General features: G+C 40.6%; 1 protein-coding gene and 1 pseudogene across 1 annotated transcript in view; one reads left to right on the top strand and one right to left on the bottom strand.

Annotated features, from left to right (window-relative positions):
* LOC118905691 (Alstrom syndrome protein 1-like) overlaps window positions 1-24,904 on the bottom strand; it is a 104,822-nt gene that overhangs the window by 65,771 nt on the left and 14,147 nt on the right. The gene's annotated exons all lie outside the window — the stretch shown is intronic.
* LOC118906269 lies at window positions 16,074-19,897 on the top strand (annotated as a pseudogene).

Below are 24,904 nucleotides of genomic sequence, written 5' to 3'. Positions count from 1 at the left end.
TACTTAATATTTTCAAGGTTCATCCATTTTGTAGCAGGAATCAGTACTTGTTGTTTGTTATGAACAGTAACAAACAGTATTTCAAATACACATACAACATGTTTATCCATGAGTTGTTGGACATGTGGATTGTTTCTGCTTTTTTGGCCATTATGAAAAATGCTGCTGTAAACATTAATGTACAGGTTTTTGTGTGGACATGTTCCTTCAATTTTCTTACGTATATACCTAGGAGTAGAATTGCTGGATCATATGGTAACTCTGTTTAAGCTTCTGAGTAACTGCCAAAGTGTTTTCCAAAGTGGCTGCACCATTTTATATTCCCACCTGGATCATATTTCAGTTTGTCTACATCCTCATCAACACTTGTTGTCTGTCTTTTGAGAATAGCTATCTTAATGGGTGTGAAGAGGTATCTCACTTTCTAATGATTTTAATTTGCATTTCGCTAATGACTAAGATGTTGAGCATCTTTTCATATGCTTATTGGCTGTTTGTTTACCTTTAGAGAAATGTCTATTCCAATCCTTTGCCCATTTTAAAATTGGCTTATTTGTCATTTTATTACTGAGTTCTGTTTCTTTGTCTATTCTGAATACAAGTCCCTTATTAGGATATGTTTTGCAAACATGTTCTTTCATTCTGTGCCGTCCTTTTCACTTTCTTGATGATTTTACTTGTGGTACAAAAGTTTTAATTTTGACAAAGTACAATTTGTCTGTTTCTTCTTTTGTCACTTGTGCTTTTCATGTCATATCTAAAACTATTGTCTAACCCAAGGTTACAAAATATTGACTCTTTGTTTTCTTCTAAAAGTTTTATAATTTTAGTTCTTACTTTTAGTTCTATGATCATTTTTTTTCTAGATTTTTTTTTTTTTTTTTTAATGACTACATTTATTTATTTATTTTTTGGCTGTGTTGGGTCTTCGTTTCTGTGCGAGGGCTTTCTCTAGTTGCGGCGAGCGGGGGCCACTCTTCATCGCGGTGCGCTGGCCTCTCACTATCACGGCCTCTCTTTGTTGCGGAGCACAGGCTCCAGACGCGCAGGCTCAGCAGCTGTGGCTCACGGGCCCAGTTGCTCCGCGGCATGTGGGATCCTCCCAGACAGGGCTCGAACACGTGTCCCCTGCATTGGCAGGCGGATTCCCAACCACTGCGCCACCCGGGAAGCCCTATGATCATTTTTTAGTTAACTTTTGTATGTGGCATTGAGGTAGTACAGTTTTATTCTTTTGCCTGTGGATAGCCAGTGTCTTAGTACCATTTGTTGCAAAGACTATTCTTTCTTCCATTGAATTGTCTGGGCACCCTTGGCAAAAATCAATTGATCATAAGAAAAAAAAAATCAGAAAAATAAAAATAAACTTAAAAAATGAATAGAAAGCGATTGATTATAAATGTAAGGGTTTATTCTAGACTATAAACCCTATTTTATTGATCTATATGTCACTCTTTATGCCACTACCACACTGTCTAATTAGTGTGAATCCTCCAGCTTTGTTTTTTCTTTTTCAAGATTGTTTTATCTATTCTTAGGTCATAGGAATATTCAGATCAGCTTGTCAATTTCTGCCAAAAAGAAAAAAAAAAAAAAAGACAACTTGAATCTTGGGTAGGGATTGCATTGAAACTGTAGAAAAATTTAGGGAGTACTGCTGTCATAACGATATTAAATCTTCTAATCCATGAACTGGGGTGTTTTTCCATTTATTTAGGTCATCTTTAATTTCTTCAACGATATTTGTGGGTTCCACTTCTTTGTAGTTTGGCACTTCTGTTGTTAAAAGTATCCCTGAGTATTTTATTCTTTTTGATACCAGTGTAACTAGTATTGGTTTCTTAAGTTCATTTTGGGAATTTTCCTTGTGGTACAGGAATATTACTGATTTTTGTATGTATTTTGGTTCCTGCAACTTTGCTGAACTTGCTTATAAGTTTGAGTAATTTGTGTTTGTGTGTTCCTTAGTGTTTTCTATATAAAATATTGTGTCATTTGCAAATAGAGATAGTTTTCCTTCTTCTTTCCGATATCATGTCATTTATCTCTTTTTCTTGCCTAGTTGCCCTTGCTAGAACCTCCAGTACTGTGTTGAATAGAAGTGTTAAGAATGAGTATCCTTGTCTTGTTCCTGATTTTAAGGAGAAATCTTTCTGGTCATTAAGCATGATGTTAGCTGTGAGTGTTTTTTATCAATGCCCTTTATCAGGTTGAGGAACTTCTATTCCTGTTTTGTTGAGTGTTTTTATTATGGAAGGGTTTTGGGTTTTGCCATATGCTTTTTCTATGTATAATGAAATGATCCTATGTTTTCTTTATGAAGATGGTGTGTTACGTTGATTGATAATCATATATTGAACCAACTTTGCCTTCCTGGGATAAATTCCTCTTGGTTTTAATGTATAATCCCTCTTCTGTGTTGCTGGATTCAGTTTGCTAGTATTTTGTTGAGGATTTTCCGTCTATATTCATAAGGGGTATTGGTCTGTAGTTTTACTGTATCGTTGCCTTTTTTATCAGGGTAATAATCTCCTTATAGAAAGAATTGGGAAGTAATCCTTCTTCTCATTTTGTTTTGATGATGATGTTGTTTCTTGAGTTTGTGAATGGTTGTTGTTAATTCTACTTTAAATGTTTTTTAGAATTCACCAGTTTGGGCCTGGGCTTTTCTTTGGGGGGTGTTTTCTGATTACTGACTCAGCCTCTGTCCTTATTATAGGTTTGTTCAGATTTTCTATTTTTGCTTGAGTCAGTTTTGCTAGGTTGTTTTTCTAGGAATTTGTCTGTTTCATCTGGGTTACCTAATTTGTTGACATGTGATTGTTCATAATATTCCCTTATGATCCTTTTTAATTTCTGTGTGATTGGTAGTAACATCCCCTGGTTCATTCTTAATGTAAATGATTTGAGTTTTCCCCTTTTTGCTTTTGGTGAATTCTAGCTAAAGATTTGTCCATTTTTGTTGACCTTTTCCAAGAACCAACTTTTGATTTCTTTGATTTTTCTCTTTTTTTGATTCTCTGATTCATTTATTTTCATTCTAATCTATATAATTTCCTTCATTTTGCCTGCTTTGGGTTTTATTTGGTCTTCTTTTTCTGGTTTCTTAAGGTTGAAGGTGAGGTTATAGTTTCGAAATCTTTCTTCTTTTAATATGGACATTTACAGATACAAATATCTGTAAGCTCTGCCTTCACTGCATCCCAAAGGTTTTGGTATGTTTTGCTTTCGTTTTCATTCATCTCAAAGTATTTTCTAATTGCCCTTGTGATTTCTTCTTTGAACATTGGTAGTTAAGAGTGTGTCATTTAATTTCTCTATATTTTTGAATTTCCCAAATTTCCTTATTGATTTCTAGTTTCATTCCATTGTGGTCAGAAAACATACTTTGTATAATTTGTAAATATATTGTGACTTGTTTCATGGCCTAGCACATGGTCTCTCCTGGAGAACATTATTATGTTCCCTCAGAAGAATGTGTATTCTGCTTCTGTTGGTTGGAGTATTATGTATATGTCTTTAGGTCTAGTTGGATTATAGTGTTGTTCAAGCCTTCTATTTCCTTATTGGTCTGTCGAGTTTTTCTATCCATTTTGAAAGTGTACTATTGCAGTCTCCAGCTATTACTATTGAATTGTCTATGTCTCCCTTCATTTCTGTCAGTTTTTTTCCTTTGGTACCTGTCCTTGGTTTTCCAACACATGGCAGACATTCATTAATTTTTGGATGAAGTGTGTTAATTTGTCAACTACCTTTTAGTCTCCCTGTATTGTCCTAGCTTATCTTGGATCCATTTCATTAAGTCCATGTTCTTTTTAAATTTTCTCTAGAGTGAGAGTACAAATTCTTTATTGACTAAAATGGGTAAACCTTCTGGCAAAATAAATTCTTTCTCTTTCCCTTCTTTTTTTCCTTCCTTTCTTCCACTTGTTTCTTTATAAATTTATTTATTTTTGGCTGCATTGGGCCTTCATTGCTGCGCCCAGGCTTTCTCTAGCTGTGGTGAGCGAGGGCTACTCTTCATTGTGGTGCGGGAGCTTCTCATTGCCGTGGCTCCTCTTGTTGTGGTGCACGGGCTCTAGGCACACAGGCTTCAGTAGTTGTGGCACAGGAGCTCAGTAGTTGTGGCTCGCAGGCTCTAGAGCACAGGCTCAGTAATTCTGGCACCCTGGCATTTTTGCTCCGCGGCATCTGGGACCTTCCCAGACCAGGGCTCGAACCCGTGTCCCCTGCATTGGTAGGCGGATTCTTAACCACTGCGCCACCAGAGAAGCCCCCTTTCTTCCACTTTAATGCTATAGAATATTTTCATAAATCCTTCTCTTTTGTTTTCAGATGACCTTTGTCTCAAAACAGTTCTGTGGAAGCCATTTATTTGATCACAACCATTTATTTGATCACATTTGATGACCTTATTACCTATTTACAAGATACTGCTTGAGTCCCCTTCCTAGGACATGAACTTGAAGGCTCATTGTGTATGGCTTGTATTTCTTTTGCCCCTCAGAGTTTGGGAAAGGCAGAAAGATAGTAATTGATTCTAGGACTCTGGACAGCTACAGTAGGTGACATTTTTCTCTGCCATTGTTTTGAAACTCATAAATTGATGGCCACCTTATCAAGTGTGGAGGTGAGGAAAGTATCTTGTTCTATAGGACATGCCCTTGGGGTTTTGCTATTACACTACTGTAAAGTCACCTGGCAGCTGCTTTCATAGCATTGTTGTGTGGGCAGTGATATGGCTGAGGCCTTATTTTTTTCTAGCAAACCTTAGTAATAAAACTAAGACATTTAGACTTAAAAGGTTATTTCCCATCCCTTTTTCTGACTTCTTCCTGGCCAGAGTAGGCATACAGTAAACCATTCTGGCAAGGACATAAGGAGCTATTTTTTCACAGGGAACGTGTCTCCAATTGGGACATTTATCTTTCTCCTGGGCCACTTATTACCTCAGTCCCTTTTCTGAGATACCAGTGGGATATTTTGAATTGTTGACTCACCTTTTACCCTTCTGCTGTATGGTCCTTTGTGTAGGAAGAGCTTTGTGGTGGCTCCTTATATTTATTCCCAGTTGTTTCTTTAGACATTATTTCTGGGATTTTGTGGTGTGAGTTGAGTCTGTTCCCTAGATTCTGAATATTTTTTTACTTTTTTAATAAATTTGTTTATTTATGTAGTTAGTTATTTTGGCTGCGTTGGGTCTTTGTGCACGGGCTTTCTCTGGTTGTGGCGAGTGGGGGTTACTCTTCGTTGTGGTGCGCAGGCTTCTCATTGTGGTGGCTTCTCTTGTTGTGGAGCACGGACTCTAGGCATGTGGGCTTCAGTAGTTGTGGCACATGGGCTCAGTAGCTGTGGCACACGGGCTTAGTTGCTCCACGGCATGTGGGATCTTCCCTGACCAGGGCTCGAACCCATGTCCCCTGCCTTGGCAGGCGGATTCTCAACCACTGTGCCACCAGAGAAGCCCTATTTTTTTACTTTTTGATGTTTTTTGTTTGTGTCTTTCAGTTATGAAAGAAAAGGTTCATTAAGGTCTCTGTGCTGTCATATTTTCTAAAATCCATTATCTGTTTTCTCAGTTTTGTTTTCTCTCTCTCTCTTTTATATTCGATTTCTTCCTTTTCTGTAGGCTCCTTCCTCTCAGCTAGAACCATGCTTATGTCTCTCCTTATCATAGACTGGGGAGTGGAGGGCTTGCCTGTGGTTGATGCTTCTACCACTTTACATCTCTCTCTTCTCTTTATTACTAAATACTTTTGTCAAAAAAGATATTTTATTACTTTTGAGTATAAAAGTAAAAAGCTAACTAAATATAAAGAGTTTAGATAATATATAAAATATAAAGACCTTGGAAATCACCCATAATTCTCACCATCCTGAAATAGTCCTGATTAACATTACAGATAAGCTTCCAGGTTTATATTTTATGATTCACATACCTACTGCCTATCTTGGATCTATTTTATTAGGTCTGCAATCTAATGAAGCTAAATATCAAATGAAGAACTCCATGAGAGCACAAAATGAGAGCTTTATTAATGTTTAATTAAATGTTTACCAGTGTTTCTTACACTTTTATAAAACAGGCCGATTTCATACCAGTCTTCAAAATCATGTTCATATATGGAGAGAAACAACAGTCCAAAAAAATGAAATCATACTATGTATATTGTTTTGAAGCTCTGCACTTAGTATATCATAGACATCTTTCTATGCAGTAAATAAAGATTTATGTAGTCATTGTTAATAGCTTTATGGGTTCCATTGTATAAATGTAATATTTAGTTAGTTCCTAATGACAGATATTTAAGTTTTTTTGGAATTTTTCTTTATCATAATCTGCACTTCGATGGGTAGTCTTGTTACATCTTTCTGAATTTTTCAATTTCCTTGAGAAACATTTCTAAACATGGAATTTCTGGGTTACCAAGTAGGCACATTAAAAATGTTTAAGCCACACTACTAAACTGTCCTTCTGAAATGTTGATTCAATTATTTGTTCACCAGTAATGTGCAATAATATTTTGGTCAATACCTGCCAACAGCATCCTTGTTAATACTTGCCACATAGGCCAGAAATATGGTATCTATCCTGATCCACGTTTCTTTAATCACATGGAGTTTTTAGTTTCTTTTGTGTGTTGATCGACCGTATTTCTTCTTTTTGGAACTGCCTATCTTATCTTTAACCCAGGTTTCCTTAGATATGCTAATGCTTTTTTTCCCTGAACATGTGTACCCAGGACATGTACATTTGAGGGGTTAAGAGTGAATATAAGGGAATAAGTGCAACTGCCTGCTTGTTCTTCCCTTCTTCCTTTGATTACACCTACTCTTTCTTTGACTCATTCTTTCTGTGCCTCTCTCTGCTGTGTCTATGCAGGCTGTCCCCAGGCTCTATAGTTCATGCTTTTCTCTTATTACAGTGTCTTTGCACCCTGTCTGCTTCTGTGTTCTTTCTCTCTGCCTCTGTGCACCCGCATTCTGTGCACTTGTGCTCTCCTCCACCCCACCCCATGCTGTCTCTTGTCTCACTGTCTCTGCTGTGTAGCTCTCTTGTTCTTCTGCTTACTCCTTTTCTCCTCTCCTTCTCTCATGTTCTTGCTGTGTTTGTCTCTGTGCTCTTTCTCTCTCCCCTTGTTTTTTCTTTCTTTCCCCCTCCCTTTCCCATCTTTTTCTCTCAATGTCTGGGTGTATACTGGGATCAAAGAAAAGGGATAGTTTACTACTGTCAGTACAAAAGAAGCCATATTTATCAGTTTTTGTTTACAGAGAAAAAGCTGAAGATGAATAATTTCTCTGTATTTTTGACCTCTCGTTATTTCCAGTTGCCCACGTTTTCAGCAGTGGGGCAAATGAACAACACAAACTAACTACCAAACAAAGAGACCTCCATGAGAGAATAAAATGAGAGCTTTAGTAATATTTAATTAAATGTTTACCAGTGTTTCTTACATTTTTATAAAACAGGCTAATTTCGTATCACTCTTCACAATCACACATATATGGAGAGAAACAACAGTCCAAAGCAGTATCTTGGAACCCAAGGATACATTTCATTATATGCTAAGAGGTAAAAAGCAAGATATAATATTTACATGTATTTAGATGACTGGATCAAAATTAAATATTAGCAGATTATTTTAAGATTATGGGATTATACTTTTTTTAAAAAAATTTTTCATGTTTTTTTTAAACAAGAAGCACATCTTTTCTAATATGAAACCATAAAAATTTCTTTGTGACATTAATTAAAAAGTGACCTCAGCCAGACTGATCAAACATAAAACGTTAGTTATGAGCTGGAAGAGAGAATTCTCAAGCTTTTCGTTGTGTTCTAGTTTCTGCCTGAAGTACCTGTTTGAACCTCCAATCTAGTCATAACAAATCCTTCTAGAAGCAGAGCGAAAGCATAGAATTAGTAGGCAGTTTCTATGCCAAGATAAAGTTAAAAAAATTTTTTTAACTTCAGCTGCCAAGAGTTGAGTTAAGTATACTCCTAGGTTCATGGCCTCTCTTTTTAAAATTTCATTCCCATATCCCATCCTCATTCCTGTCCTCCCGTCGGAACTGGCCTTGTTATGTAAATATCTTTTGGCTTACAAGAGTTCTTACAAAATGTGTATTCTGTGTTGTCATGTATTTTCAATTTATATAAAAGGTATGTCATTACTTTTGTTATTTTCACTAAGCTTGTATTTTTAAGATTCATCACATTGCTATACATACATCTAATTCAGGTTTCTGATCACTGCATAGTACTCCATGGAGTGCATCTACCAATTTACCTATGCACTTTCCCTGTAATGGACACCCAGGTCGCCGTCAATTCCCAACAAGGCAAAACACCAGCAGTGCACATCCTTGTCCATATTGCCTTATGGACCTTGTGAGACTACCTTTGTTGCACAGACCCAGAAGTGGAAATCTTGGATCATAAGCTATATGTATACTTAATTTTCTACATTAGTACCAAATTAATTTCCAGTCTATAGTCCTACCTGCAATGCATGAAAATTCCTATACTTCCACCTTTCTGCCAATAATTTATAGTTTTTCCGGATTAGAAATACAAGTTTCTATACCATGGAAAGGTAGGGTTTTTGGGTCATTTCTAATTAAATGTTACTTGTCTTGAGAATCTACCCTATCTCCACTCTGTAATTTCCAAGGGAAGAAAGAGTCTTTCAGAGACTTCCAAAATTACTGCTGTGCTTTCAACCAGAGTGCATTCATATGTTCATCCAGACATAATTACAATATACAACGTGACAAAAGTACAAGAATGGGATATTTGCATTGTTTTTATCAGATTTTGACATATAACAGATAAAAGATATGGAAGATTTTAATAGCAATATTAAGAAGTTTGATTTAAAGTATCTATAGAAAACTTTATTCCCAAAACACAGCATGCACAGTTGTTCCAAATGCCCACGGAATATTTACAAAAATTAACTGTACATTTAGGCAAAATGTTGATAAATCCGCAAAGTAGAACATTTCTAACTAAGCTTATATTCTCTAACCACAGTACAATAAGGTTGGAATTTAACAACTATAACTTTTTCCTTAAATAAACATTTCAAAACATTCTAAGCTTTTGGGCTACAGGAGAACTAAAAATTGAGATTATAGAATTTTTTTTCATTAATGACAGTAAAAGCACATATCCAAAACTTACGGGATGTGACTAAATCTATATTGAGAGGAATATGTATAGCCTTCAATGATATTTTAGTTCAACAAACTCAACTAGGAAATAATTGAAATAAGCATTCTATAAATCAGTCCCCAGAATTGATCGATTTAACCAAGATCTGGTTCTTTCAAAAAAAAAAAAAATAGACCAAATCTCTGGTTATTCTGACCATGAGAAAAGGATCAACACTAATAGTATGGAAGGGTATAACCACAGTCAAAGAAGTGTTTTTTTAAAAAAGATTACTGTATGCAACTTTAGGCTGATATATATATATTTTTTTCCTTTTTTTTTTTTTTTAATATGAATGGCTGGATTTTATTTATTTATTTATTTTATTTTTTTGGCTGTGTTGGGTCTTCGTTTCTACGCGAGGGCTTTCTCTAGTTGTGGCAAGCGGGGGCCACTCTTCATCGCGGTGCGCGGGGTTTTCACTGTCGCGGCCTCTCTCGTTGCGGGGCACAGGCTCCAGACGCGCAGGCTCAGTAGTTGTGGCTCACGGGCCTAGTTGCTCCGCGGCATGTGGGATCCTCCCAGACCAGGGCTCGAACCCGTGTCCCCTGCATTGGCAGGCAGATTCTCAACCACTGCGCCACCAGGGAAGCCCTAGGCTGATATATTTTAAAACCTAAATTAGATGGGTGATTTTCTAAGAAAATATAAATTAACAGAATTGACCAAGAAGTTTTAAATCCTAAGTAGATCATTAATAATAGAAATTTAAAAGACTGTCAGTAATCTGTAGACCTCCCCACCTCTAACTATGTGCCCTCCCGGAATTTTGTACAAATATATGTGCCCACCAAAAGTATGAGAGGATGTGTTTCTTCATTCCTTTGCCAACTATGGGTAGTATCAGTCTTTTTAATATTTGCTAATCTAATGTGTGAAAAAACTCATTGCTTTAAATTGCATTTTTAAAATATTAGGTTTCAGAGATTGCTCTTTACATTTCTTGTTTTGAGAATTAGCTGCTTATATCCTTTGCCCATTTTTCTCTGAAGAATTTTTCTTATTAATTCTTGAGCATTATTGATATTGTATTAATAGTGTAATAGCATTGTTGTGTACTCAACTTCTTTATTTCTTTTTTCCATGCTAAGAAAGATGTCCCCAACCACAAGATTAGAAAAAAGTACTCTCCTTTTTTTTTTTTTAATACTTATTTAGGGTGGAGGGCAATGCATTTAAACACTTAATCCACATGGAATTTACTTTGTGTGTCTAGATATAATTTTATTGCCAAATGTTTAGCTAATTGTCAGCAGAGATTTTTAAATAAGAAAGTGATATTCATCAATTAATTTATGAGAAGAAACTAAGCTGGACTCTCATCACTTGGACTTGGTAATTAATAGCCGTGGTTCTTTTGAAATTTCTACCCAAAGCAACTAAAATACTATGCAAACACCTTATCAAAACGGAGAGATTGGAAGAGGAAACTAATTCTGACTGAAATATGAAGGAGTTTTATTGATTACAGTTGAAGTTAGATCAAAACATCCAAGTGAAAATATCTAAAAACATAGCTACGTATGACCTCATGAGTATGTCATGAGTGGAATAAAGATTTTAGAGCCATCCATGTAAAAAAAGGTGATCATAATCCTCACAAATACTAAAGCTAAGAGGAAAGATTTCAGAGAATGCAGAGAAGAAAAGAGAGTGAGAGGGTCACTTCCAGACCATAATTTTTCAAACCTGATAGAAAATCCTTTGGGACTTAAGTCATCTAGCTCTACCACCCTCTACAAGATTTTAATGATGATTTGCTAACCTTCCAGTTTTTCCTGTATATTAATTGAGGACTTTAGCTCTTGATTTTCTTTCTTTTCTACCCCAAACCCAGCCACTATCTGGGAACCTTACCATCCTGTTAGTTTCTTGACCTCGGTTCTAATGACAAGTACTTCCATTACATTTTAACTCTACAGTCTCATGGCCATACTTGGAATTTTGGCATTATTCAGATTCGTTATGTCTCTGCAATCTTTACTCATTCATGTATGAAAAGAAATTTTCTGAGGACCATTCTGCAGGCGCAATGCATTTTTGATTTGAGGGGGAGGATATATTAGAGTTATCATCTACCATACTTGCAGAAATAATTGACCAGTTCTGATTTTCTGATGGTGACTACTAGACAGTTATCACCTTAGTTCCTGCTTTTAGAAGTTCTAATCTTGCCTTTCAGAATTAAATCTACGTCAAAATGTTATTTTGGGGGCAGACGAGCTAGTACGTTTTTGTACTGAAACGCCAGTTGCCAGTTTGAACTGTGCATATCTAAAAACTTTTCACAAGAAAAGACTGTCTTTTGGTGCCATCGACTGTATTTCTAATTTTGACTCTGTCTTATCAATGTGTATCTCTGGTCCTAAACTTTAGTGGTTATAAATAAATGAGCATAAACCCATTTTTCTGAAAGAAAAGCATCTTTCAGCAGGCACCTTGCCGGCAGAAGGTCAGCAATAACAATCTTCATACATGAAGAATAGCTGTATAAGGTGATGTAAGAAAATACAGCCTTTTTCCTATATTAGAGATGTTTTCCTAAGTTCAGTTTCCACCTAAAAAGTCATTATTTAATTGAAAAGCTTTCCCCCCCCCCCCCTGGGTCTCTATGATGGTTTGTCTGATCAATGAACACGGGAATGAATTTCACCTAGATTTTAATTAAACTAAAAAGTACTACAAAAAGCCTGAAACATCTCTGAGATGGTGGCAGTTACTTTTTCCCCAGTTGTAATAAGGCATGAACAGGTGAGTTTACTCTCACAATAATAGAAATTATAACAGAAGAAGCCAGCCAGTGTGTATCTCCTTTCAAGACTCTCTGCAACAGAAAGCTTAAATCATGGTAGCTGATAATGTGAGTTGACTTGTAGTCACTTCAATCTTGATGTGTAAGCCCAGTTGCAGAGAACAGAGTGGGTTGATTCACATCCAGGCGCTAAGGGACGATGAGATCATTAGAGGAAATGCCTGAGACTCTCCCACGGACTAAGGAAAGTGGATTGTTGTGGTTTACCGACAGCATCTGTAAATGAATTCAGCAACAGTTCTATGTTCTATCCCATGGTGGGTCCTCAGCACAAATTGTCACACACAGTGCAGACCTGTGAATTGTGGTTATTGATTGAATCTGTGGAAGTCAAATTAGCGTGACGGCACGGTTCTGACGGTTTGCACTTAGTGCCAGCCGTAGTGTGTGTAGCACTGCACCAAACGTACAATACCCAGCGCCCACATTTTTGTTGGGACTGTCCACTGTTAAATGGAAATGACGCTGTTGGTCACCTTCCATTGTTCTTGTACCCCTGATTCAGTAACAGAAGATGTAAGAACAGAGAGCCCGAGAAGCTTTTTTCTCCAAATAAGGCTTCATAATCGACATGTATTTTAGTTTGCGTACATGAATAAACACATTGTTATAGCTTTCTTGAGATCCTTAACATACCATAAAAGTCACCTATTTAAAGCGTACAGTTAAGTGTGTTTTAGTGTATTCACCGAGTTGTGCAACCATCACCCCAATTTAATTTTAAGACATTTTCAACACCTACCATAAGCACCCTATGTACATTAGCAGTCACTCATTTCTCCCAATCTCCCACCCCTGCCCCAGCCCCTGCCCCGGCTGTGGTTACTAATCTGCTTTCTGTCTCTATAGATTTCATTATTCTGGACATTTCATGTAAATGGAATCATACAACATGTGATCTTTTGTGACTGGCTTCTTTCACTTAATATTTTCAGAGTTCATCTACATTGTAGCATGTATTCATTCCTTTTTATGGCCAAATCATATTCCACTGTATGAATGCACATATTTCACTTATCTATTCATCAGTTACTGGACATTTGCATTTCTTCCACTGCTTGGCTACTATTAACAAAGCTGCTGTGAACATCCACGTACAAGTTTTTGTGTGGACGTATTTTACATTTCTTTTGGGCATATGCCGATGAATGGATATACTCTGGATAATACAGTTAACTCTATATTTAACCATTTGAGGAACTACCAGACTGTTATGCAAAGTATTGTTACCATTTTGCATTCCTAGCAGCAATGTATGAAGGTTCCCATTTCTCCACATCCTTGAAAACACTTGTTGGCGTCTGTCCTTTTGATTTTCACCATCCTAGAGGGCTAACTAGATACATTTTGTTGAGAAAGAATTTTTTAGACTATTTTCTATTTTTAAATGTTTACCGTTTTATAGGCAGGAATGAACTTAATCAGAAAGATTGAAACTAGAAGCAGAAACACACACACCAAGGCTCCTCATTTAATCAGATGTAAACGTGTGTGCTTTACACCCAGCGGTGCATACCATGTCCTCTGGAAGTGCCAGAGGTTCTCAGACTCGTTCTCGGAAGGGACCGTCAACACTTCCGCTGCCTCTGCTCCACAGGGTGCTCCAGCCTCTGCTTCAACAGCTCCACCACTCACTTGCCGCTCATTGGCAACTTGTTCCATTTGTCTAAGGCTCCAGCTGGCAAAGGTTTTAAAACTTAAAAAGATCCAAAATCTGCCTGTACTAGATTTCCTGGCTCTGCTTCCAGTTCTGCTCTCTGAAGGCACAAAAGAGACCTAATCTTCTACCTCTCAGGTCCCCACTTCCTTCCCTGAAGTATTTTCCCTCAGGTCTTCACTCTTTGAACCATTTCTCACAGGTCATCCTTTCTACTCCCCTTTCCTAAGTTGACAGCTTCTGGGTCTATTTGTTGACATCCTATTTTTAAGCATGTCCCTTTGAACTAAGCATGTTGTGCTTCAGATGGTGACAGAGGATTTATCATCTTCCTTTCTGTAAGCTAGAACATTTCTATGGCCTAACATATGTTTTACTCCTATTGAACTCACCAAAGCCATTAAACCTTTATTGCCACACTCTTCCTTGTAAGTTTTTGTTTTCTTTATTCTCATTTCTTAAACTGACCATACATGGTACAAAATTAAAAATATATAAAGGAGTATTTGATAAAGTGTCTTCCCTCTCCCGTTTCCCAGGCACCCATCTTTCCTTTCCAGAGCTACTCAGTGTGACTTGTTCTTGCATATCTTTACAGAGATTTTTAAAACACTTTATAGAAGTTTAATTTACATACCATAAAATACATCCATTTTAAGTATACAATTCAATTATTTTTAGTAAATTTACAGAGCTGTGCAATCATCACCACAACCCAGTTTTGGAACACTTCTGTTACCCAGAAAAGTCCCTTATACCTGTTTGCAATCAATCCACATGCCCAGCCCCAGACAACCTCCAATCTGCCTTTTTCCTTTTCTGCACATTTCATGTAAATAGAATTATATAATATCTAGTCTTTGCATCTAGCTTCTTAGCATGATGTTTTCAAGATTCATCCTTGTTATAGTGTGTACCAGTACTCCTTTTTGTTGCTGGTTAGTATTCCATTGTATGGCTCTACCACATTTTGTTTATCCAGTTGCCAGTTGTTGGACATTTGGATTGTTTCATTTTTTTTTTTTTTCCGGATAACGTGAATCATGCTGCTATGAACATTTTTGTAAAAGTTTTTCTGTGGACATATGTTTTCATTTCTTTTGCATATATACGTAGGACTGGAATTGCTGGGTCATATGGTAAGTTTATGTTTAGCTTTTAAGAAAATGCCAAAGTGCAAGCCCCACAAACAGCAAGAAAGTTGAAGAATGAGGTCAGCATTCAAAAATGGGGTCAAATCGACAGCTGGGAAGTGGTGTAGAGACAGGTAGAATTTAGATCCTGAGCCTTTAATAAGCACTACCTTCGCTCAGTGCTCTCTGTTTTTAGACTCTATATAAGAACACCTAGGGCTTCCCTGGTGGCGCCGTGGTTAAGAATCGGCCTGCCAAGGCAGGGGACACGGGTTCGAGGCCTGGTCAGGGAAGATCCCAGATGCCGTGGAGCGACTAAGCGCATGTGCCACAGCTACTGAGCCTGCATTCTAGAGTCCGGGAGCCACAACTACTGAAGCCCATGCGCCTAGAGCCCATACTCCGCAACAAGAGAAGCCACCGCAATGAGAAACCCGCACACCGCAACCAAGAGTAGCCCCCGCTAGCCGCAACTAGAGAAAGCCCGTGCACAGCAATGAAGACCCAGTGCAGCCAAAATAATTAATACGTAAAATAAATAAGTTCAAAAAATAAATAAACAAAACAAAACAAAAAAAAAACAGAACACCTAATGCAGGTGGGAAGGTGGGAGGGCCACTGTAGAGGTCATCTATGCTACATGTACAAGAACCCCGAGAGCACACCAATAGGTACCACATTTTTCACTGCTGTAGCCGATCATTCCCCCTGTACTACCACACTGTAGCATTCCCTTCCCTGATCTACTGCTACAGTCTCTTTGGAAGGTGTTTCAGAACTCTTGTTATGATAGCGCCAGTTTAACTGTCCTCACTTCCTTAATTTATACCAGGATATAAGACCTTGTGGTCCGAGATCCCGTCCAGAGCAAGCAGGCTAAGACTCTGTCTTTGTTTATATATTTCATCAGAAAGGGCTCTACTCCCTCTCCTAGTTCATGGTGTGAAGTGTTCTTAGCCTCTCAGGAAAGTGGGGAGAATTGGAAGGACTCTACATGAGAATGCTAGGCTTTGTAAAACACTTCAGTTTTTTAAAAATAAGACTCATTTTGTATTGGACTTATAACAATCCTATGAAATACAAAGAAAGCCAAGAATCAGTGACATGAAATGATCACCAGTAAGAATTACAACAGTCCCCGCTTATCTCGTAGCACAGGGCATTGTCCATGATCCTTAAGAAGAGTTACTAGAAATGCCTCGCCCATCCTGCCCCTAAACACCAACACAGCAATCATGTACCTTGAACGGTACATGATTGCTGTGTTGGAGTTTAGCGGGAGCATCTCACTTACCAGGGACTGACTTTTACCTTGATTCCTTTGTAGTGACGGAGACATCCCTGGTGATGAAAAATTCCCTGGGATTGCAACCTCCAAGCCAGACATTTTGTGTGACACAAACTCAAGAACTCCCCAAGTCCTGCCATAGCAGAAACAGTCACATATTTGAGAGTAACCCAGCATCTGAACTTGGAGACATACCAGTGACAGCTCCAGTCCAGAGTGCCAGGCGTCTCCTGGCCCTGCCTCCAGCTCCAAGCCAGGGACAAATAGAGAGTAAGAACGTGGATGATATTAAAACCAAGCTTTCAAAGATTCTGGATGCCTAACACATCCCAAACAAAAAACCAAGATCCTCCACTACTCCCTTTAGAAATCCCTGATATTCACCAGCCACTGGCCTGCACCGATCCCCTCAGCCAAGAAGAGCAGCCTGGTTCTGAAAATGCTGATCTGGGAAAGAACAGCCTGAGTCGTGAGGACCTAGGGACACTCGAAAATGGGATCGAATCCAGCAGTGGTTTTGCAGACATTACTACACTGGCGGAGGATATTCACCTTCCCCAGCTCTTTAGTTCTTTGAAAGATCTTGATCAATCCCAAGGTTCCAACGGGATCAAAGCCAAAGATACCAGAGCCTTTAAGGTGAATCAGGTGCAGGAAAAGCCAAGTGTCATAAAGGTTCCCTCTGATCAACCCAGGAAGAACAAATAGAAAGCCTCTGAGCCTATCAGTGGTGCTCCCAAGGCCAAAATCCAGCCAAAGAATCCAGAGTGCCTGTTAGGGGGAGAAGTGGTTATATGCAACGCTGCAGTCAGTGACAGGGCTCCTGTGAACACGGCCAAGCACTCTCAAGGCAAACCTCAGAAAGCTGCATCCAGAAAGATCAGCAAAACTAAGAGCCATGGGCAGGAAAAGACCAAAAGGACCAGAGGAAGAAACAAGGCTGAAGAGAACAAGCAGTCAGGGAACAAAGTCAAGGCAGAAGAGAAGCCAACAATTCCCGAGACGAAGCGAAAAAAACACCAAACTGAGCTTTAAAAAGCCTCGAACCTCCCTAGGCATGCGCATGCTGGAGTCTGTGAAGGTTCTTCATGCGCTGGGGAAGAAGGATGATAAGAAAACTGGGCTCTCTTCCTGTCGGGTCTTGGGAAATTCAAGCAACCCCAAAGACCCCCAGCCACCCCCAGCTATCCAGCCATGGCGGCATACCCCACGTGAGGGTAAGAGTGCTGAGAAAACTCAAGTCGAAGCCCAGAAACCAGACAGCAGTGCTGAAACAGAGTGTCTATCCTCATCCCAGTATGAGCTGCCTCCTCCTGAGACGGTCAAGTTGATACCTCTGCCTTTTTCTGCCTGGGACAAGCCTCAAGCTCGACCTGCTCCTCAGAGGCCACAGTCTCTGGCCTCACATCGGCCTGCTGGGGCTTACCGTGCCCAGCCTGGTTCTACTGACTCAGCTCAACCTGCTGCAGTCAATTCATCCCAGCCAGTTCCTGCCTCTCTGCCAGGTCCTGCCAAACGAGCTCAGCCAACTGGGACCAACCCAACCCAACCGGCTTGGACCAACCATACCCAGCCTAGTGTCCCCTCAGTCTGCTGCTCCTAGGCCTGCACCCTACAAAACTTCATCTGGCGCTTCTCTCCAGCGGGAGCCTGTTCCCCCTGCTGTGAATAAGCGCCAGTCCCCACCCAAGCTCCAAACCCAATTTCTACTCCAAGACTTCAGCAAGCAACGAGTTCCATGGAGGGAACCCAATGTGCCTGAGCCAGTCATGTCAAAGCCCATCGAACAAGAGCAGAGGCCAGAGCGAGAGGCCATGAAGAGGCGGGCTCAACAACGTGAGAATGCTGCCAGATACACCTCTTCGGGGAAGCTGCAATTTTTCACCGAGAGGGAAAAAGAAATGGAAATTGCTGTCTACTACGGATACGTCAAGTGAGAGCTGCTAGGATTCTTGGTGCCACCTTGGCTACCAGCTGTTCTTCCATACACAGGTAAGATAGGTATAGAACTGAATAAGTAAATGGAATACAATTAATAGATGAGTCATAAACCTTTCGAATTTTGAGATGCTGCTAACTGGGGCGTGAGAAAGGAAGGACTGAAAGTTGGATGGGAGAATGAAGGAAAGGGGTAAAAACTGAGCAAAGAGGAAGGAACTTGGCCCAGGGCTAGGAAGGCCAACAGAGATGTATGGATTTAGGAAAGGAAGCCGGAGTGAGGATGAAATGGCAGAAGTAAAAAGCAGGGTCAGAGGTCTGGGTTGAAAGAACACAATTTGAGTAGAGTTGAAGGTGACAGAAGATGAGTCTAGGTTTACTAGGAGAAAGAGAAAAAGTCTCTTGGGGACGTTGGCCTTAAGTCTCACAACCACCAGATAGGTGTTTCAGAAAACAAGAGGTTCAGGACACATCTCTGAAAGGTTTGAGTTGCCTTATTCAGGTGTGATTATAGTGGGGGAATAGGGAAATCTACCAGAGAAGTGGCTAGGGCTCAGAGTTATCCAAGGGGCAGCTGACGACAGGGGCAGAGCCAAGGGAACTGCTGCATCAGGAGGCCCACGAATAGGGCTTGGTATGTCAATCACGATGTACTCAACACCTAAGCACGAGGGGAGCGAATGCACTATTCAGTTAACCTTGGCAACGACAGGCAAGGCCGGTATTCCTGTGCCACTTCACTTACAGAGGTGCAGCAAAGGGCTGAGGTCACATCCCATGTGGAGGTACAAGGACTCAATTTGAGGCCCAAATGCCTCTGAAGTCCTCTGTATTTGCAGATGGCCGTAGGCGTCCAACCTGGCTTTCAGAGCACAGCATCCTGAGGTTACTGGTGGACGAGATCAAACTTCTGCACGCGCCTAAATATTAACTTGAGGGGCTTCCTCCATTGAGCAGGGCACGTGCCGCCTTTTGTAAACATCACCATCAACTGAAACGCATGAGAAAAAATCCGACGGAAGCGTCCACTCTCACGGGTGAGAGTGGTGGGGGCACGCGCACTGGGCAGCAGCTCCAACAGCCACAGGACGCAGGCGCCCAGGGGTTCAGAGGCTCCCTGGGAGGCCTCGTGGGGCAGCTCGAGGGAGTGACGATGGGAGAGAGCGGCAGGGCTGGGCGTGAAAAGGAATGCAGTGGGGAGAAGGGAGAGATGGAGACAGTGGATAGTGACTATGGGAAAATGGGCAATTTTCATTTTCAAAATTAGTTTTTTGAGATGTCATTCACATGCCATAAAATTCACCTTCTGAAACTGCAAATTCAGTGTCATTTAGTACATCCACAAGCCTATGCAACCATCACCAGCATCTAACCCATCACGTTTTCATCACCCCAAAAAGAAGCCCCCTTAAGCATCAGCAGGCACTCTTCATCCCCTCTTCCTTCAGTCCTGGCAACCATTAATTTGCTTTCTGTTGCTATGGTTTTGCCTTTTCTGGACATTTCATGAAATAATACAAATGTGACCGCTGTCTCTGGCTTCTTTCACTTAGCATAATGTTTTCAAGTTCGTCCATGTTGTAGCATGTGTTAGTACTTCATTCCTTTTTATGGCTGTATAATATTTCACATATCCACCACATTTAAAAAATCCATTCATCCACTGATGGGCATTTGGGTTTTTTTCACTAATAATGTCCAGTTTTTGAGAGTTTATTCTGTGCCAGGCAGCACCAGGCTGAGTTACTGACCTTACTTCACAGATTAAGAGGCTTGGAGAGTGTGAAGAGTTTGCCCAAGATTAAGAGCTAGCAATTGGGGGAACTGGGGTTTGAACTCAGGCAAACTTCAGAGGTAATAGATTCACATGACAGAACACTAGAAAAGGTACACAAGGGTATTCAATGAAAAGTGACCCTTTTCCCCACGTTCCCCAGCCACACATTTCCCTCCTCAGAGACATCTGCTTTGGCCGTGCTGTGGATCCTTCCAGAGAAATATTTATACCCCAACATTTATGTATCACAATTTATTGACTAATCTGTCCCACTGATTTGAAATGTCACTTTTATGGTATAACAGATTCTTATACGTATATATATATATATTTTAATGTATTTATTTATTTATTTTTGGCTGCTTTGGGTCTTTGTTGCTGTGCGCAGGCTTTCTCTAGTTGCGGCAAGCGGGCTTCTCATTGCGGTGGCTCCTTGTGTTGCCGAGCACGGGCTCTAGGCGCGTGGGCTTCAGTAGTTGTGGCACACAGCCTCAGTAGTTGTGTCTCACGGGCTTAGCTTCTCCATGGCATGTGGGATCTTCCTGGGCCAGGGATCGAACCCATATCCCCTGCATTGGCAGGAGGAGTTTTAACCACTGCACCACCAGGAAAGCCCCTTATACGTATTTATATTTCTCTTTTCAGAGCTGTCCTGACTCTTTTTTGCCTATCTGTTATGTTTGCCATTTCTCTAAAATTCTTTTTATCTTCTTTTTGATTAAAAAAAATTTTTTCCTCTTCTTGTTTGTTTCTCTTAAGGCATTATCCATTATGTTCATTCACTCGTATTATTTTATTTAATTTATTTAATTAATTAACTTATTTATTTTTGGAGGTGTCGGGTATTTATTAGTTGCAGCACGTGGGCTCTTTGTTGCAGTGCGTGGGCTCTTCCTTGCGGCTCGTGGGCTCTCCAGTTGTGGCGCGTGGGCTCCAGAGCACGTGGGCTCAGTAGTTGCGGCGTGCGGGCTTAGTTGCCCTGCAGCATGTGGGATCTCAGTTCCCCAACCAGGGACCGAACCTGCATCCCCTGCATTGCAAGGTGGATTCTTAACCACTGGACAACCAGGGAAGTCCCCACTCTTGTATTATTTTAAATTTAGTCCTCATTTCTGAAACTTTTTTCTTTTATTTTGAATTCTGTCTTGAGTTCTATCATCTTACCTAATTCTGGTTTATGCTGTTCTTTCATCTTTTTTTTATTATGGTAAAATATACATAAAACAAAATTTATTATTTCAACCATTTTCAAGTATACAATTCAGTGACATTAAATACATTCACAATGCTGTGCAACCATCACCACTGTGCAAATTCAAAATAATTATGTCAAAAGATTGAGCAGGACATCAGAAAGATGGAGGCAGCAGCATAGTTTCTGAATCTCTCCAAACCCTTTCATGGAAGAAGATCAACTAAAACCAAACACCCATAGGTGGCATTTATCAGCGTTTACCATTTCCAGAACTTTTCCACCATCCCAAACAGAGACTCTATAGCCACTAAACAATAACTTCCCATTCCCTCCTCGATCCATGTTCTTTCATCTTTCGCATTGTTTTTCCTAACATCTTTTAGCCCACTTTGAAATAACAGGTTACAGTTTTGATCTGTTTTGTGGACCTGTCTTTTCCAACTTGATTTTATTGTCTGAAGACATGCTATTCTGCTCCTTATTCTCTTTTTTCTTACACTACCTCTGTACGGGATTTGATCCCAATCCTTTTCTGTTACTGATTTTTGGATGAAAAAAGTTTTACAGCACTTTGAAAAGGTGGTGCGAGGCCATGTGGAAACATGTTCTTCATGGCTGTTTCATCAATGCTTCACTTATACTGCTTTGGAATAACTGTTTTCCAGGAGGCATAAATCAGTGGGCTTTACCATTGGACAGAGTGCAGAGAAAGGACCCCACGAAAGCTGATCACCTTAGCAGAAATGACTTAGTTATGATTTCACCCAAGACTGGTCACAAACCAGCCTGGGAAACTCAAGGAACCAGAGACAAGGCATAATGCCATCTTTCCTTCTCTCTGCCTCAGCTCTCAAGGATTGGTCACCTCCATGTTATTAGTAACTATTATTTGGTTTCTGTTCATAATTACTATCAGAAGACACAGCACTTAGGGGCCTAATTACACTGCCCAGCTACGCACCATTCTTCTTCATTTTGGCTTCCTGTCCACCAGCAGGAACCTGATTTAGTTTTGTTCTCCCTTCACCACAGCCCAGTAATTTTTGTGCATGACTCTCAGTCTCACCAGAATCTGTATCTCTCACTCTGCCCCAACATTCCACCCCATCATTCGCTCCCTGAAGTGTACTCTAGAAATTTCGGTCAACTGGATATTTTACCACTGTTCACCATCTCTTATGAAACCAGAAGACGAGCAGCTTTCTTATGGAAGGACGGAGAACTTGTAAAGATAAAACACCAGTCTGCAGGAGAAAGGGAAGAAGAGAATGATGGAAATCGTTTCTGGAAAACTAGTTTTACATTACGTTTTGTTTGTTCCTGGTAAAGAAACTGAAATCTTCTTAACATTAAAAAAAAAAATCTAAACCACTAAATTCAATAATACAGGAATATAACTTTTGAAAACAATTTCTTTGGCTGCGCAGCGTGTGGGATCTTAGCTCCCCAACCAGGGATTGAACCCACGCCTGCTGCATTGGAAGCGCAGAGTCTTCACCACTGGACGACCAGGGAAGTCCCAGGAATATCACTTTTAAAGGAGAAGTTATAAACCCCTTGGTTATATGAACTGGAGATTTTTAGTAAGAAGTCATGTATTTTAAATAACTTGGAGCTTTAAAGGAGCTGAATGTTGTGAAGTCGCCCAGGAAGAGACCTTCAGGAAGCAATGTTCTTCCACGGGAGGTGCTGAGGACGCAGGAGTCCTAGGAGTCCTGAAAAGCTCACTAGCGTGAAGGCACTACATGGAATATATTTTCATGGGAAATGCTGCATACCTAATCTTGTGCATGCAATACATGGACCTTACTATGAGCCTGCTTGGCAGAGTCGTGTTCCCTTTAGTATTCGCGCCTTTGGAATGCCTCATGCAAGGAAATGCAAGCACAGTGTTGCTCTCAGGAAAACGCCCTTTTCCTAACAGGGGCATTCCAGCACGTAGGACTGACAGCAGCACTGTATTTCTGGCACCTTTGAGGCTGCAGCTGTCCCTCTTTAGAGCTGGGAAGTGCAACTATTCACATAGATTCTGAATCCGAAAGTTGAAAACTGCCAAAAACAGTGCTTTTCTCACTAGGTCACGAATATCAAACTTGCACACTGCATATTAGTTTATGACCAAGGCAAAGAGTCTCAAGCAGCACCCTGTCCTTCCCAGTTAAACCTTCGTACCAAGGCAATTCTGCATGGGGCAATTAGCATGACGTAATTACTGCCTTGGGATAGATCTCGCCGTCAGTACACCATAACAAAGGCTAGTGGGTGTTTCAGGGGAAAACTGGGCCTTTGTCAGGCTGCTTCGAAAGACAACTGTCTGTTTGGCATAGAGAGACAGCAAGTAAGGGTTCCCAATATAAACCCTATGGAGAGTGTTTCTTCATTGCAGCCCAGGTTCAGTGCTGGGAACCACTGGCTGTACACCGGAAATACCTGCTGGACCTGTGTTCGGGTGGCCTTTAGAAAGCTCGGACATCTAGCTATCCAATGAAGAAAGCAGTGTGTCACCTTTCTCTCCGCTCGAAGAGATATGATCCCGAGGCCCAAGGTCCCTGAATGTTGTGAAGTATCCCTGGAAGAGACATGCGGGAAGCAGTGTTCTTCCACGGGAGGTGCTGAGGATGCAGGAGTCCTAGGAGTCCTGAAAAGCTCACTAGCGTGAAGGCATTACATGGACTATGTTTTGATGGGAAATGCTGCATGCCTAATCTTGTGCATGCCATACATGGACCTCACTATGACCCTGCCTAGCAGTGTCCTGTTCCCTTTAGGAATTGGCGCCTTTGGGATGCCTCATGCAAGGAAATGCAAGCACCGTGATGCTCTCAGGAAAACGCCCTTTTCCTAACAGGGGCATTCCAGCATGTAAGACTGAGAGCACCCCTGTATTTCTGGCAGCTTTGAGGCTGAGGCTGTCCTTTATTGCTGAGAATTGCAACTGTTCGCATAGTTTCCGAATCCGAAACTTTAAAACTGCCCTAGTACGTTTAGTTTCAGGCAAGCGAAAAGAGACCAAAGGAGCACTCTGGCAATATCGTGCTTTAATTTCGAACCAGGGAGTTGGGCAATGTGTGAATAGTCTACGGGACTTAAGACTTTAGGAAGGTTATGTGTCCTCACACCGTCCCTAAGTGTAGTAGTGTTCAGGGGAAAGTATATATTTTCAAGACAGCATGTAATGTCTAGTCTCTGTGTGGCCTAGAAAAAGGCCAGGAAAGTAAGTATACCCAGAACAGACAGCAAGAATAGAGTGTTTTCATTGCAGCTCACGCTCTGCACTGAGAGCCACTGGCATTACCCCTAAGACCTGCTAGAGCTGTGTTCCGGAGGTCTCTTGAATGCTTTGGCCATCTAGCTACCTGTAGAAGAAAGCAGAGGGTTGCCTTTCACTCTGCTTTCAAAGAGGTGATCCAGAGGCCTTAAGGAACATAATGCTGCGCAGTCACCAACAAGAGTGATCCTGTACGCAGTGTTCTTCCACGGGACACGGTGAGGATTCAGGGGCCTTAGGAAAAGCATACTAGAGTTCCTGCACTACTTGCCCAAAAGTAAATGGAAAAACTCTGCACGCTTCAATTCGTGGATGGAATATCTGAACGAGACTTTGAACGTTGTGGAGAGGTCTAGCTTTCCCTTTGGCAATAAGGGCTCTGGGGTGCCTCCTGCAGGGCACAGGACACATTCTGTTTCTCTAGGAACTGTCTCTTTTCTCCACAAAGGCATTCTAGAAGTGAAGACAACACAGGCAGCAACACTCTTCAGCAGGAAATTTTGACGCTGCAAGTATCCTGCTCTCCAGTGGGGAAAACACTGCTTTTCTCACTAGGTCACGAATATCAAAGTTGCACACTGCATATTACGTGTAGTTTCTGACCAGTGGTTGAACAACACTG

This window comes from Balaenoptera musculus, chromosome 13, assembly GCF_009873245.2.
Source record: "Balaenoptera musculus isolate JJ_BM4_2016_0621 chromosome 13, mBalMus1.pri.v3, whole genome shotgun sequence".
In the NCBI taxonomy this organism is placed as follows: Eukaryota; Metazoa; Chordata; class Mammalia; order Artiodactyla; family Balaenopteridae; genus Balaenoptera; species Balaenoptera musculus.
This window is presented reverse-complemented; position numbering and strand designations above follow the sequence as displayed.